We start from the raw sequence: 15870 nt of genomic DNA, 5'->3' as shown, positions 1-15870 counted from the left end.
CTATTAATCACTTATTGTCCACCTGTGACATATTTCACAGTTTATGAAATATTCCGCCATCAGCATTACTATACTGTTCTAAAATATTTTTCTGTAATCCTCTTGTTTTTTTTAAACATCTTTATTGACATTTTATAAAAACATCATACAGCATTATTATCAGAAATGCAACAACGACATCGGTATCCGAGGGAATGTTTGCCATTATCATATATACATTCGTACAATGTTTGTGAAACCAATTAATTGTTTTCCTTGCATTTTCAGCCATGGCCAGTCCCTCGGGCCCCTTTTCTATAACATTTCTATTCTTTGCTCACCAATTCTGCCACATTTCAACATTTCTCCCTAACTTCCCCCACCTCCCCATCAGACGCTTAGTGTACCTTATAAAACTAAATGATACGCGGTCTGCTCCTACATTTAGGTCATGGTTTTTCAGCATACCTCAGGGGATACACACGACTGTTCTCTCACTGTTCTTCGGTTGGGGACTGCAGTTCCTTTATCATCACCGACTATGCCAGCAGATCCTCCTCCAATTTATCATCCTTGTGGACTTGTTTCATTCTTACTCTCTCAGCTGTTGCCCACTCCCACAAATCTTTAGCTCATCTATCACACTTCAGAGAAGACGGCTTACGCCACTTAATCACAATGCGTCTTTTTGCTGGTATCAATCCCAGCAGCGCAAACTTCCTGATGAGCTTCTTATTTCTTGGTGATGGGAGAAGACCCAGTAGGATCACCGTCAACTCTCTGGGTATAGCCCAACCCGGAGCATTTCTCAGGAGCTGCAAAACCTGATCCCAAAAATCTGTCACGCTCGAGCTCGTCCACACCACGTGCATAAAATTCGCCTCTGCCTGCTGGCATCTAGTTCACCTACTGGATCGGTCTGTGTTTTTTACTCAGAACATTCGGGGTGAGATAGGCTTGGTGTATGAAGTTGTATTGTATTAAATTAAAACGTGCATTTGAGCACCCATGCTTCACAGTTTCGTGCACTCTACAGCACTCTTTCTCTGACAGTGGGGTCTCCAGCGTCTCCTTCCACCTGCGTTGTATGGGGAGTGGGCTCCGAGGGAGATCCTCGCGGATCCCCTCATATAAGTGGGTTATCAAATGTCTACTCTGAGCCATATACTGCATCACTTGCAATGTTTTGGTTACCGGTGGTCCTTCCTGGAATGCCGGCCTTAATTCTCTAGCTACACTGGAAATGTTTGCATACTGAAGATACTTCCCTCTACCTAGGTCAAAGGCTGCCGCAGCATCCTCCCTCTTTATATACTGGCCATTCTGATATAAATCACCCATAGTCAGGCATCTCCCTGTTTTCTATTTATGATTCGACATCGATTCTGCAATCTTAGCGAACGGCGTAACCACCCACATGGGCGCATCCGGAGCATGCGTTGCATGTCTCACCACTTTTCTGACTGTGGTCTCCCAGACCTTGGCTACATGTCTAATAATGTATGGAGTATCGCCGGGTACCCCCCTTCCCCTCATCAATAATTCCGGTAGGGAGCCTCCCAGATAGGATCCCATGGGAAGCCTTTTTTCCCCAGTTGTCTTGTTCATCTAGCCAGTGTATTGCATGCTGTAGTTGCCCTGCCATATAATAATATTCAATATACAGGACCTCTACTACCCCCAGTGGCCAAGGTCTTTGCAGTGTAGCGTGGCTAATCCGTTTGCGACAGGAACCCCACAAAAGATCTATCACCAATGTGTCCAGTGTTCTAAAATACCTTGACGGGATCTAATAGAACAAATTCTGTAGTATGTACATGCATCGTGGGAGAATGAGCGATTTAGTAATTGCAACACTGCCCATAAGGGACAGAGGCAGGTCCCTCCAGAAGCGTACGGAGCCCATGACCCCCTCCACAACCCTTCCTATATTCAGTTGCAGGAACCTCTCGGGTGTTTTTGCTAGTTTAATTCCCAGGTATCTGGGAGCCATCATGGTCCACTGCATCCCAAGATCGGGGAGGTCATCAGCCGGCCATTCTGCTAATCTCCCAATAGGTATCATCTTAGATTTAGTTTGATTTGTGCGGAGACCCGGTGCCTCTCCGAATTCCGTAAGTATCTTCAATAGCAGAGGAACCGACCTTCTAAGTTTTTTACCATATACCAGTGTGTCATCGGCATACATGGAGACCACATGTTCTGTGCCCACCATGGCATGGCTCCAGATTTATCTCCCTCTCTTTTGGAGTCTTTGCCTGTATACCATATAGTCAAGATTTTCTAGTCGCTTCCATGCCTCCAGTAATTCAATTTGGGCCTCACACCACTCCTCCCTCGTCTATGGGGACCTGGGCAGCAATGCCTCTAGTTTGGTCAGCCTACGTTCCTGTATTGCAATGTCCCTCTCTAGTTGTTGCCTGACCCTACGTTGTATGTATGCAAACACCCTTGAGCACAGCCTTCATGGCATCCCATTTATAGGCTGTGTACGAGGATGACCTCTAGTTTTCCTCAAAGTATATAGCGAGTGCAGTTGAAACTGCCTTCGCAAAAGGGGGATCCGGCAATGCCTCCGTACAGAGTGGTCACGTAGGAATAGCTGATCTGGGTCTGTAGCCCTCAAAGCTGACCAAAAACGGTGAATGGTCTGATATATACCGGGCTTGATATGTTATCCCCTGAACCTCCCGAGCTAGGTCCGAGGTTAGGAGGCAGTAGTCTAAACGACTAAATGTATTAGCTGCTGGGGTGTAGCGCGAAAATACCATCTGTCCTGGATTGCGTTCCCTCCATATATCCATGAGTTGCAAATCCCTCATCATGTCAGGCAGGGTTTCAGTCATACGTAGCTCAGTATTTGATGTGGAGGCTCCCGGTCTAGTTTTCCATTTAGCACACAATTTAAATCCCCCAACATCAACGTTGATTCTACTAGATATGGTGCAGCGGCTGTCATAACAGAAGGGAAGAAATTCGGGCAGTCAAAATTAGGGGCGTAAATATTAACTATACACATTTCCCCCCCTTCCATTGATCCATGAAGGATCATGTACCTCCCATCCGGGTCCACCACGTGATGTGGATATTTAAAAGGGACTCCCGGTGCCACCCAAATTAGAGCACCTTTAGCAAATCCTGAATATGATGTAGAATACATTTGTCCTGGTCGTGGCTGCAGACCCAGTGTTCTATGTGCCCTTTCAATATTGAAGAATTTGGATAGTCTTGTGGGAGCCTGCTCTTGCCCTATCCGTTTTCCATAAAGAGATCAGCAGAAGGGCCCTCTGAACTTTTCAGGGAAGACTACAAATCTCAGATTGTTCCTTCTTGACCTCCCTTCCGCATCCTCCGCTCGATCATCTTGCTGTATCACTCTTTGCTGGAGCTTGACCACAGTATCTCTAAGAGAACCAATCTCCTGCTTCATAGTTTCCACATTTTGCTCCGTGGCGGTAACTCTATACTGAAACCTTATTTAAATTGGCTCTCAGAAGGTTGACATCTATTGCCACCGCATCGATCCTGTGCACCATATCCTCCCGCAAGGAATGGATTGCCTCCATTATGTCCGCCAATGTAGGATTCGTGTCCGCCACTCCCGGGTCATCATCTCGCTGGTCAGGCTGATGCACAGCTGCCCCAGCTGTCCCTACTAAGCATGGCTGCGCGTAGTTGGAGAATTTATTAGACTGTACTTTTGTAGCCTTATCTTTCATCATCTTGAGCTCCCCGCGGGACCAGACACACTCTCCCAGGTTAACCCAGCGCCAGTCTCCTTCTCCCACGTTGTGGTGGACTTCCTTAGTGCATACCATCCCAGATCCCGGTGTTAGGGCGCTCCAGAGAACTGTCCCGCCAGCCTTCTCTCGTGTTGCGCAAGTGTCGGGGACCCGGAGACTCTCACTCTTAGCTCAGCACACCAGCTCGTTTCCTACAGGACTGACACCAACTGTCTCACCGTACTAGGCTGCATAGGCCTCTCCCTCCACTCCTGTTCAGCCGCCTCATTCAGATCGTCGACCATCCATTCATCGTCCGTTTTTCAAAGGCAATTCCTTCCAAATATGGATCAAATCTTTTTTTTGGCGGGTCTCAAGCTGCCCCTGGTGACACTCGCTCCAGCCAGCCACTCATGCATCCCAGATCGGCCTCCAGGACCGGGCCTCTTCACACTTCAGGTGGCAGAAATGTCTTTTTGCGGCTCTACTGCCCGCCGCCGCAGACTGTATTAATAGAGGGGAGGGGGTGCCGACAGTCCCAAAGCCCCTCCCCTCCTAGGAGCAGATCTCGGCCCCGCAGCCCCGCTACATGCCAGACGGGGCCGCGTCGATTCATGCGCCTCACCCACAACAGTTGCTTCCCGATCGACGCCTGCGCTTGGGACCAACCTGCTCGACTATCCCTGCCGGGCTTGGTGATCGGTGGGAGACACCGCTCCACAGTTCCTCTTTAGTTAATTGAGCCTCTTTAGTTAACTGGGCTTCCGCTTCAAGTGCAATGGCGAGAGACGAGCCCCGGGCCCTATTTCCCCCGTCTGGCGCAGAGGCAAGATTATTATTTATTATTATTATTATTTAAGTACTTATAAAGCGCAGACTGTCACCATTGCAGGCATCCTGGCGCTGACAGAGACAGAGGAAGAGCGAGAGAGGACCAGCGAGCAATAGGTTAACCAGGGAAAAGCCAAGTTTTTACCTTTTTTCTGAACGGCAAAAGTTCATTGGTGTGCCTAATCTCGATAGGGAGGGTGTTCCAAAGATGGTGCCCGTCTTCCATCGGGGATTGACGTCACTGGATTTTTCACCCTTTTTTAATACTTCCTGCCGGCCGGCCTGCCCAGAATCAGCGCCGTGGGCAGTCTCCGATCTCCCCTACCCTATGGGGGCTCAGCATGCAGGGGAGTGTTCAGGATTATGCAAATTATTCGCCACGCCGGCCGGAGTTCCGATGAAGCCCAGCTACTTCACCATGCATCCAAACCATGCCCTCTGTAATCCTCTTGTTACGAGTACTGCGTGCTTATAGGTCTCAGAATGGGTGCTCAATACAAAAACATGAAATCAAAAAGTTCAGTTGCTATGTTCATTCAAACCATTTTTTGGCAGATCCTCTGATTTATTTTTGCTGCCTTCCTATATCAGACTGTGGCATGCTTTGAGTTTGTACAAAATAATACCTATTCTGTGAAGCTATCACCAACTATAACATTCTCACAATGACCACAATTGTGGCATTTGTGCATGCCCTGATTACCTTTATCGGAATATGTCACACCCCCTTTCTTCAGGATTTTGCTAAGACATGAGTATGAAGAGACATTAAACATCTTCCTGTTAGAAATTTTGCATTTTTGTCTTTACCATAGCTATTTTAAGTGGAAAGACCAATTTATTCTCCAAAAAACTGGAACTTCGATGGGTTTTACGGGGGCACCCACGTATGCTAACATTCTTATGGTCAGATTTGAAGATACGCATATTTTGAACAGCATAACTTGGACAGATCACCTTTTAATGTATCTACGGTACATTGATGATATTTTGATTGTATGGAGAGGCTCACAACATCAACTAGAAAGTGCTTTAGGAGTTTTGAATAATTGTCATCCCCACATTAAATTTACACACTCTATGAGCACAACAGCAATCAATTATTTGGACATCTTAGTTGAACGAAAAGGAGAGAATCTGGCAACCAGGGTGTACAAAAAACCAACAGATAGAATCAAAGCATTACACTACAACAGTTTTCACGCACCCACCTTGAAAAATCATTTACCACTGTCACAATGTATTAGAGTCAGGAGAATATGTTCTGATGAGACAAAATAATATGTGGTTGAGTGGGCCTGCACACCTATTAAGTATACTTAAGTATATTAATGTAAAAATTGCTTTCCTGTGTTTTAAGCGTGCTTTCACGTGAAGGGATGTGAGTCAACGTCCCTATCAGTAACAATGAGTTGGGGAGGTTCTGGATTGACCAGGACCTACGTGAATCACAGCTCGGACCCTCAGGTCTCAAAAAAAGTAAACCCAAAACATATACAAACTGTGCAAAGAATTTACAGTAAAGCTAGATGCAAATGGTAAAATATAAAGGACAGCAAACAAGTTCTATTTTGCCGTTTTTTGTATTGAAAAACAAGTTCAATGGGTATTGTTATCATCACAATACATTCAGTAAAAAATACGTATTTCAATTCACAATAGATGATTTCATTCAACAATTACAAAGATGAGGTCCCAATGCATTTCGGGTTAAACTCTAACCCTTCGTCAGGGGATGTATACATTCACAAAACCATCATAGTAAATGTTGTAATTCTTTTAAACTTCTTTTCAGTCTCGCACCGGAGCTGCAACAAAAGCCACATAAATCCAATTAAGGAAATCGCATGTACATTGCTACAATAGGATTTGCACTCGACAATAGATCAAAGGATAAAGTACCGAGACCAAAAATTAAAAAGTGACTGTATTCAAAGAAACGAGAACAGCAAAGAACGTGAAGTCTCTTCAAGACGTGTGTAAAATAAACTATACTGTAGCCGCGGGATTCGCAACCAACCAAGTGAAGTCATGCGTTTAAAAAACGTGAAAGGCGTGCGTATTGGAGCTAAACCGCCACCAGTATTGTAACGAAGGAACTGTCTAACCACGACTCACCCAGCTGGAACGCCAGGGGTGTTCGAATCAGAAACAGGGTGTCAGCCGGTCGAAGAATATCTGAAATAAGCGAGGGCTGGGGTTAACAAAACAACCAAGTGGTTGTAAAACAGTCTTTGAGTGCCGTGACCGTGAGCGAGGCTTACCGTACTCGAGAAGAGTTCCTGTCTTTCCGCGAAGTTTTAACAAACAGCAAGCCTCCTGCAAGCGCATGCGTGTGTGTGAAAGCCGTGTTAGTTATAACGGGAACTGGAGTAAGTAAAAGACATAAACGAAGGACCAACATCCCATGCGAGTAATCAAAATGAAAAGAGGATTATCTGGTCATGAAGAGAACTCGTATAACCACAATGCCCTGGATTAAGAAAATAAAAACCAGATCACCGCGTGTGTGTTTGCCGAAAAAGAAAAAGAAAAGAGTGTATCAAAAAATAGAGGCGGAGTGCGAGTGCAAAATCCTTTACAATAAAGTGCATAATCTGGCGATTTCAGATAAAACATAACATTTCGTAGTGGTCATTGAGGCCACCTGGGATCACTGTTCCTAAAAATTTGATCCAGTGTGTTTCTCTACGTGCTAAAACTGTATTCATGTCTCTGTCTGACATTAAGGTGAGATGTTCCAGAATAGTAAACCGAAGTTGAGGAATGGTGTGTGGTGTGTTGATCCAGTGTGTTACAAGGGAGGAAGTCATGTTCCTGTTACGAATTCTACTTTTGTGTTCGATGATTCTAGTCTTAATTTTGCGACTAGTTCTCCCGACATATACCAAGCCACAAGGGCATTTAATGGCATAAATAACCCATTCAGTGTTGCAATCAGATGTGTGTTGTAATGTAATGTTTTTGCCTGTATGTGGATGAGTGAAAACTTTGCCTACTATGACGTTGCCGCATTGGCCACAGTTGTAACATTTTTTCATCCCGCTGTGTTTCACAGCTTGCGGTTTGATCTTGTTTTTGAGGAGATCCCTCAAGTTCATCGATCTGGTGTGCGCAAACAAAGGGGGGTCCGTAAACAACTCCTGGAAATCAGCTTCTTGCGAAATTATATCCCATCGTTTATGAATGATGGTTTTGATGGTTTTAGATTGCATCGAGTGTCTTAATACAAAAACTTCACGTTTAGGGGAAACCTTCGGGATGGTAATGAGCAAATCTTCTCGTTTTTTTTGTGCTACCGTATATTCAGCCTCTAGAAGAATGTTATCAGGATAGCCTCTGTTTTTGTATTTCTCCAGTTGCTCCTTAATGTTCAATTCGCATTGTCGGTCGTTTGAAGTGATCCTTTTTATTCTCGTGAGTTGGGACACCGGTAGATGTTTCTTCAGGGAGTATGGATGCGCGCTGCTGAAATGCAGTGCGTTGTTGACATCTGTTGGCTTTCTGTAAATAGTAGTGATAAGACCTTGATGAGATTTGAGGATCTCAATGTCCAGAAAATGGATTTTGTCATCTTGAATATCATGGGTGAATTGTATTCGCGGATTGCATTCATTCAGCTCAGTGATGCTGTGTTCCAAAAGATTTCTGGAACCCTTCCAAATGACCAAAATATCGTCAATATATCTCAAGAAGAGAATTGAATTGGCGCGCCAGACTGGGTTGTGTAAAATGAATTGGTGCTCAAAGTAGGCCATGAAGGTATTCGCGTAAGCTGGGGCTCCCGGAAAGCCCATTGATGTGCCGGTGATTTGGAGGTAGTATCTGTCTTTCCATGAAAAATAACTGTGGAACAGTGCGAAATGTAGTAGTTCCAAAAGGAAAATGCTTTTTTCTTTAGCAATTGATGAGTTAAGGAGTCTCCATTCTACAGCCTCGAGACCTTCTTCGTGGGCAATAGATGTATAAAGGGCCACAACGTCGATGGTACAGAGGAGATAGTTAGTGTCGAGATGTTCTTTAATCGATTCTAACTTAAGAAGACAATCGGTGGTGTCTTTGATGTATGTTTCCCAAGATTGAACCAAAGGTTGCAAATGGTAGTCCAAGTATTGGCCTGTTGCCTCATGTATCGATCCGCAGCCTGCTACTATAGGTCTAAACGGAGGGTTCATTTTGTTTTTGTGTATCTTTGGCAGCATGTATATATGCGGAACCTTTGGTGTGGATTGGAAAAGAAATTTGCGTGTGTTTGCATCAATGATACCATCTTCCTCACCTTTCTGTAAGATGGTGTTAAGAATAGTCAAAAAATCCTTAGTGGGGTCTAGATCCATGGCAATGTATGTGTTGAGATCATTTACATGCTCATCAACTTTTTTTGCGTAGAACTCGGTGTCCATTACCACCAGGGCTCCACCTTTGTCGGCTGGTTGAAATGTAATAGACATGTCTTGTCGTAGGGCATTTAGGATACGTGCTTCCTTTTGTGAAAGATTCGAGTGCTTTGGTTTGGTGTACTTTATACTCTCCAGGTCCTTTTTGACCAAAATCTCAAAGGTGTCAAGAGTTTTGTGTGTCAACGGGGACATGAATCTACTTTTTAGACGAAATGAATGCTTGGTGGTTGTCTCATCTTCGGTTCTAGGATTGATCGTGAAGAACCATTTCAGGCGTAGTTTACGCATGAACTTGAAGAATGCGATCTCTGTTTCCAAGCTATTTGATGTATAGGTTGGTACGAACGAAATCCCTCTGTTCAATACTTGAAGTTGATCAGTATTCAGTTGTTTGTTGGAGATGTTTACCACTAGGGATTTGTCTTCTTGGTGCTCCGCTGGGGTCTGCCCGTTTCGGTGTTTTTTTTGGTTTTTTCCCCTGCGGGTGCGTTGTCTCCTGGTATGGTGGTTTTGTCCGGAGGAGATTTCGATGATTGCCCAAATGCAAAAATGGCTATTTAAGGAATCTCTAAATAGCGATTCCTTAAATTGCGATTGCATATATTTAAAAATTTGCGATTTCGCTAATAGGGGGGAGCAAATTACCATGAAGTTGAACTTCATGGTAATTTGCAAAAACTTTGAAAAATGTACTAAAGTGCATTTTTCAAAGTTCCATTTTACACACACACATGCCCTTGGGGCATGTGTGTGTGCAAGATGTATTCATATGCAGATTTCAGGGGTGCAACAGGGTGTCTTTTTGACGCCCTGGCACCCTTGAAATACCATGAGCAATTTGCGATTCTCTAATTGAGATTAGCAAATTGAGAAAGTCCTCCCATTCATTCCTATGGGCCTCTAGGCCCATAGGAATCAATGGGGAGGTATTCCTTAATTGCGACTCGCAATTTGCGAGTAGCAATTAAGGAATGTTTAGAAATCGCTATTTTGTAAGCGATTTCTACATGCATAGCCTTTTGCTATTCCTTATTAGCGAATCCTTATTTTTCGCTATTAAGGAATCGCAAATGGCATTGTTGATGCATGTGAAGAGATAGGGGGGCAGCGCACTCCTTTTAATTAATTTAGCAAACAAATTGTTGTTTTTCTGATATAGGTGCTGCAGTGTTATGCACGCTGTCTGTCGGGCATTGGTATGAAGAGGCGAAAACACAACCAACTAATGGTTGACACTGCGCACTGTGCTAGGGGTACCTTAGACCCTAAACAAATAATCACCTTGACATATAAAATCAAACTCAACGGTCCAATTCAAATAAACATGTATTGTATATTGGTTCATATACAAAATGAATAAATATATACAGAGGTAGTTAAACCAATGTTCAAACGTTACAATAATAATTTACAATCATCAAATGAATGCTTGACTAACAAAGAAAATCTATGATACATAATACATATGATTGTTCACTTGATGGCTTAAAGGTGAGCCCAATGCATTTCGGGACTTAAATGTCCCTTCGTCAGGGGCAATCTGTGGACAAAAGAACATAATCATCATGGACTTCATATTTAAACAAAGAACTTCAAATCACATAATATGATACTCCAATATTGAACCTCACAAATCCTGTGTAGACCTATCGTGATTAACCCACGTGGATACAATGTTCTACAAGCCCCTGGAGAATAAGCTTTGCCAAGAGTCTGCATTTAGTTGAGAGAACCAGAATCAACGTCACCCGATAGTGTAAAGAACACCATAGTGATGTAGATAAGTGAATGTTGAAATAGAGGTTGTACCGTGAAAAACATGAAGACAACGTACAGGTGTGTGGCGAGAAAATCTCACCTATGTATTAGTATGGTAAAGTTGATGGAAGAATATTGAAGAAAAAATTTGTATCTACCGGATCTCAACGCAACTGCAAAAAAGAAAAGAAACACTTGGAAATAGATAGTTGTGCAACACTGGCTACAATGGTGATGTGCTTACAAAGGAAGCTTAGGTACTGAGTACCTGACTCACCGATATATTTGAAAACGAGCCCACGAAGGTGGAGACTAAAAACAAAGATAGAGTACGGTCAGCACGAGTGCTTGCATCGGTACGCAAATGAAATCATACAGAAACGGAAACAGTACTTACAATGAGTTCAACCTGGGACAGGCGTGGACCGTTCAACTAAGGAGCTTCCGATATCGAGGAGAGGAACTGTGGTAGGTTTCAAGAGAGAACGTAAATTTCTGCCTCTAGTGTAAGCAAACATAGGTTTCTCTTGAAATAGGCCTTGGAAGTCTTGTTCTTGCTGAAGAAGTTCCCACCTTGAGTGGATAATATTTTTGATTTTGGAAGAAGCGGTCGAGAAACTGCTCACAAATACCAATCGCTGGTTGGAAGAACGTATTTGTTGCTTCAGTAGTGCATCTCGCTGTTTGTTCATTGCTCTCTTCATACAAGAGTTTAATACTTCTTGAGGATAGCCTCTTGCTGCAAAACGATTAGAAGTTTCGAGTAGTTCAAGGTTACTATTGGTAACATCAGAGCAGATCCTGCGTATCCTTATAAACTGTGATAATGGCAGATTCATAATCAGATTACGTGGATGAAAACTTGAAAAGGTTAGAAGACTGTTGCGATCCGTTGGTTTGTGGAATACAGTCGTACTGAACTGGTTGAAAGATGTTTTGTTCACTTGTACATCAAGGTAGTGGATCGTGTCCTCACTGATGGAGTAAGTAAGTTGTATGTGTGGGTTGATGTTGTTGAGTTCGTCTATCATCGTGGTAAACGACAATATGGAGTCATTCCAGATGAGGAAAATGTCATCAATGTATCGATAATACAAGATAATTTTTTTCCACCAATTGGGATTGGAGATGATGTTGTCCTGTTCATACTATGCCATGTAGATATTCGCGTAGGCTGGGGCTCCTGAAAATCCCATCGACGTTCCATTTAGTTGTGCATAGAATTGATTTTGGTATTCGAAATAACTGTTATGGAGACAAAATGTCAAAAGTTTGAGAATAAAAATGTTTTCAGTGTCAATGTCATCCATTTTGAGGAGCGCCCATTCTACCGCCTCGAGACCCGCAGAATGTGGGATCGAGGTGTAGAGGGCTGTCACATCGATAGTGCAGAGGTATGTTGTGCTTTGTGGGTCAATCCTGACCTGTTGTAGAACTTGAAGGAAGTGCGTCGTGTCTTTAAGGTATGTACTCCATGATTGGACGAACTTCTGCAAAAAGTAATCCAAGAATTTTCCGATGGGGTCAAAAATGGTACGTCGATGGGATTTTCAGGAGCCCCAGCCTACGCGAATATCTACATGGCACAGTATGAACAGGACAACATCATCTCCAATCCCAATTGGTGGAAAAAAATTATCTTGTATTATCGATACATTGATGACATTTTCCTCATCTGGAATGACTCCATATTGTCGTTTACCACGATGATAGACGAACTCAACAACATCAACCCACACATACAACTTACTTACTCCATCAGTGAGGACACGATCCACTACCTTGATGTACAAGTGAACAAAACATCTTTCAACCAGTTCAGTACGACTGTATTCCACAAACCAACGGATCTCAACAGTCTTCTAACCTTCAAGTTTTCATCCACGTAATCTGATTATGAATCTGCCATTATCACAGTTTATAAGGATACGCAGGATCTGCTCTGATGTTACCAATAGTAACCTTGAACTACTCGAAACTTCTAATCGTTTTGCAGCAAGAGGCTATCCTCAAGAAGTATTAAACTCTTGTATGAAGAGAGCAATGAACAAACAGCGAGATGCACTACTGAAGCAACAAATACGTTCTTCCAACCAGCGATTGGTATTTGTGAGCAGTTTCTCGACCGCTTCTTCCAAAATCAAAAATATTATCCACTCAAGGTGGGAACTTCTTCAGCAAGAACAAGACTTCCAAGGCCTATTTCAAGAGAAACCTATGTTTGCTTACACTAGAGGCAGAAATTTACGTTCTCTCTTGAAACCTACCACAGTTCCTGAAAAACCGAAAATCTACCATGGTACACGTAAATGTCAAGCATGCGTGAATTGTAACAATGTCATTACTGGCAACATCCTTACCCATCCTTCATCTGGGTCGAAGATTCTGTTGAAACACACCAGTGACTGTAACACTACACACGCCATTTATTGCATCAAATGTCCGTGTGGCAAGGCATATGTAGGTAAAACGGAGCGCAAGATTAAGACTCGAATCACGGAACATAAATCCAGGATTAGAAACAGAAACTCCACCTCAAGCCTAGCGATTCACTGGTCTGAAGCTAAACACATGATTTCACAACTTCGCTTTCAAATTATCGAAACCATCTGTGTTAAACCAGGAGTAGACATCACTAACCTTCTATTGCGCAAGGAAATCTTTTGGATTAAAAAATTGCACACCCTGGCCCCATCTGGTCTCAATGACCGTCTGGATCTGTCATGCTTTCTATAGATAAACCCTTTTATATTCTGGTTGCGTATGTTCAGGGTTTACCACCTTTTCCTCATTATTTTCAACTAACCACTTTCACACTAGATTTCTCTTTCTTGTTTGTTTTTCTCTCATTTCCACATGTATCTCATTCGTTTCCTACGAGTTTGCATTTGTAGCTCACACATCATTGTCGCACCCAGTATATCATGTCTAGTACGTTCCTTTTATGTACACACTTCTTTTCTTTCCTATTTGTTAAGGCCCTCCAGTTATCAGCTACGTCCCATCCTTTTTTACTCATTTTCTATGTAATTAGTTTCTCCATTTTTCCACATTATTGTTAGTAACCATCTGGCTTCATCGTATTTTTGTTTGGGAATTTGGAATCTCCCCTTATGCCTTGAGCTTGATTACGTTAGGTTACCCCCTTCCAACATGGCCACCATGGTTCCAGCCCTGTTTTCATTTCTATCCCGGAAGCGTGACATAGTTCGACTCTCCCGCTGTATATTTATTGTTGAATGAGCACCGTTCCCGTGTGCTCCTCTCCTCGATATCGGAAGCTCCTTAGTTGAACGGTCCACGCCTGTCCCAGGTTGAACTCATTGTAAGTACTGTTTCCGTTTCTGTATGATTTCATTTGCGTACCGATGCAAGCACTCGTGCTGACCGTACTCTATCTTTGTTTTTAGTCTCCACCTTCGTGGGCTCGTTTTCAAATATATCGGTGAGTCAGGTACTCAGTACCTAAGCTTCCTTTGTAAGCACATCACCATTGTAGCCAGTGTTGCACAACTATCTATTTCCAAGTGTTTCTTTTCTTTTTTGCAGTTGCGTTGAGATCCGGTAGATACGAATTTTTTCTTCAATATTCTTCCATCAACTTTACCATACTAATACATAGGTGAGATTTTCTCGCCACACACCTGTACGTTGTCTTCATGTTTTTCACGGTACAACCTCTATTTCAACATTCACTTATCTACATCACTATGGTGTTCTTTACACTATCGGGTGACGTTGATTCTGGTTCTCTCAACTAAATGCAGACTCTTGGCAAAGCTTATTCTCCAGGGGCTTGTAGAACATTGTATCCACGTGGGTTAATCACGATAGGTCTACACAGGATTTGTGAGGTTCAATATTGGAGTATCATATTATGTGATTTGAAGTTCTTTGTTTAAATATGAAGTCCATGATGATTATGTTCTTTTGTCCACAGATTGCCCCTGACGAAGGGACATTTAAGTCCCGAAATGCATTGGGCTCGCCTTTAAGCCATCAAGTGAACAATCATATGTATTATGTATCATAGATTTTCTTTGTTAGTCAAGCATTCATTTGATGATTGTAAATTATTATTGTAACGTTTGAACATTGGTTTAACTACCTCTGTATATATTTATTCATTTTGTATATGAACCAATATACAATACATGTTTATTTGAATTGGACCGTTGAGTTTGATTTTACATGTCAAGGTGATTATTTGTTTAGGGTCTAAGGTACCCCTAGCACAGTGCGCAGTGTCAACCATTGTTGATGCATGTGCCAGATTGTGTGTAGTCTTTTGTTTATCCACCAGCATGGTGCAGCATAGTCTTTTTTCCATTTTAGAGTCTGGTAGACGACGTCTTTCGTAGACGTAGCATTCTTCAATACGGAGCGTGGCGCCCGGTTGAATTGTAATACGCGGCTGAAGCGGGAGGATGAAACGCACATGTTGAAAGTGGAGGAGGATAGAAGTAATACATCGGCAAGGTAGGCGGGGTGGTCAGCCACTTGGAGAGGGCTTGGGGTTATATCCCGGTCCTGTTAGCGGGACATAGATCAAATGATCGTTTTCTTTTATTTTCAGTGGTATCTACAGCATGACACGTAGTTGACCTGTGTATATGGGTGTTTGAAATTGGAAGAGGGTCGTCTGTGGAAGATATCAAGTAGGTTCCGTTATTGGAGCCCAATTGGGCTGGTTTCGGATGCATAGTGTTAATATAGATGATGACCCATGTGGCAGACATACATATATTGTCTTCGTGTTTTACAGGCAGCATATTTTTGCTGGCATTCAGCTTCATTTCAGGCACAGGTGAGCGTTTAATAGACACATGGATTGTAGTTCTGGCGGCATGGGTTTGGTGTCAAGTTCAGATGTTTGATTCCACATCACACAGTGATTTCAACACAGGGTGATTATGGTATACTTAAGGAGTATCAAATTTGCGATTCTTGTTCGGTGAGCACGACAAACAATAACAGCACAAGAGTGGTGTTGGGATCGTTAGGGTTTATCCCGCACTTGAAATGTTGTTACTCGGAATTAGTTTTGTTAAAAGATAATTTTGCATTACTTTTAGTATTTCCCTGATGAAGGTACATTACCGAAATGCATTGGGAGATGTAAATACTTAAAGAACTCCATTTGTATAATGAAGAATATGAAAGAATGAAAATATGCAAGC

At 42.8% G+C, this 15870-nt stretch overlaps 1 protein-coding gene across 1 annotated transcript in view; it reads left to right on the top strand.

Moving 5' to 3' along the window:
* WDFY2 (WD repeat and FYVE domain containing 2) overlaps positions 1 to 15870 on the top strand; it is a 514044-nt gene that overhangs the window by 206143 nt on the left and 292031 nt on the right. The gene's annotated exons all lie outside the window — the stretch shown is intronic.

This window comes from Triturus cristatus, chromosome 8, assembly GCF_964204655.1.
Source record: "Triturus cristatus chromosome 8, aTriCri1.1, whole genome shotgun sequence".
In the NCBI taxonomy this organism is placed as follows: domain Eukaryota; kingdom Metazoa; phylum Chordata; class Amphibia; order Caudata; family Salamandridae; genus Triturus; species Triturus cristatus.
The sequence above is the reverse complement of the archived record's forward strand: the minus strand, read 5'-3'. Positions and strand labels throughout refer to the sequence as shown.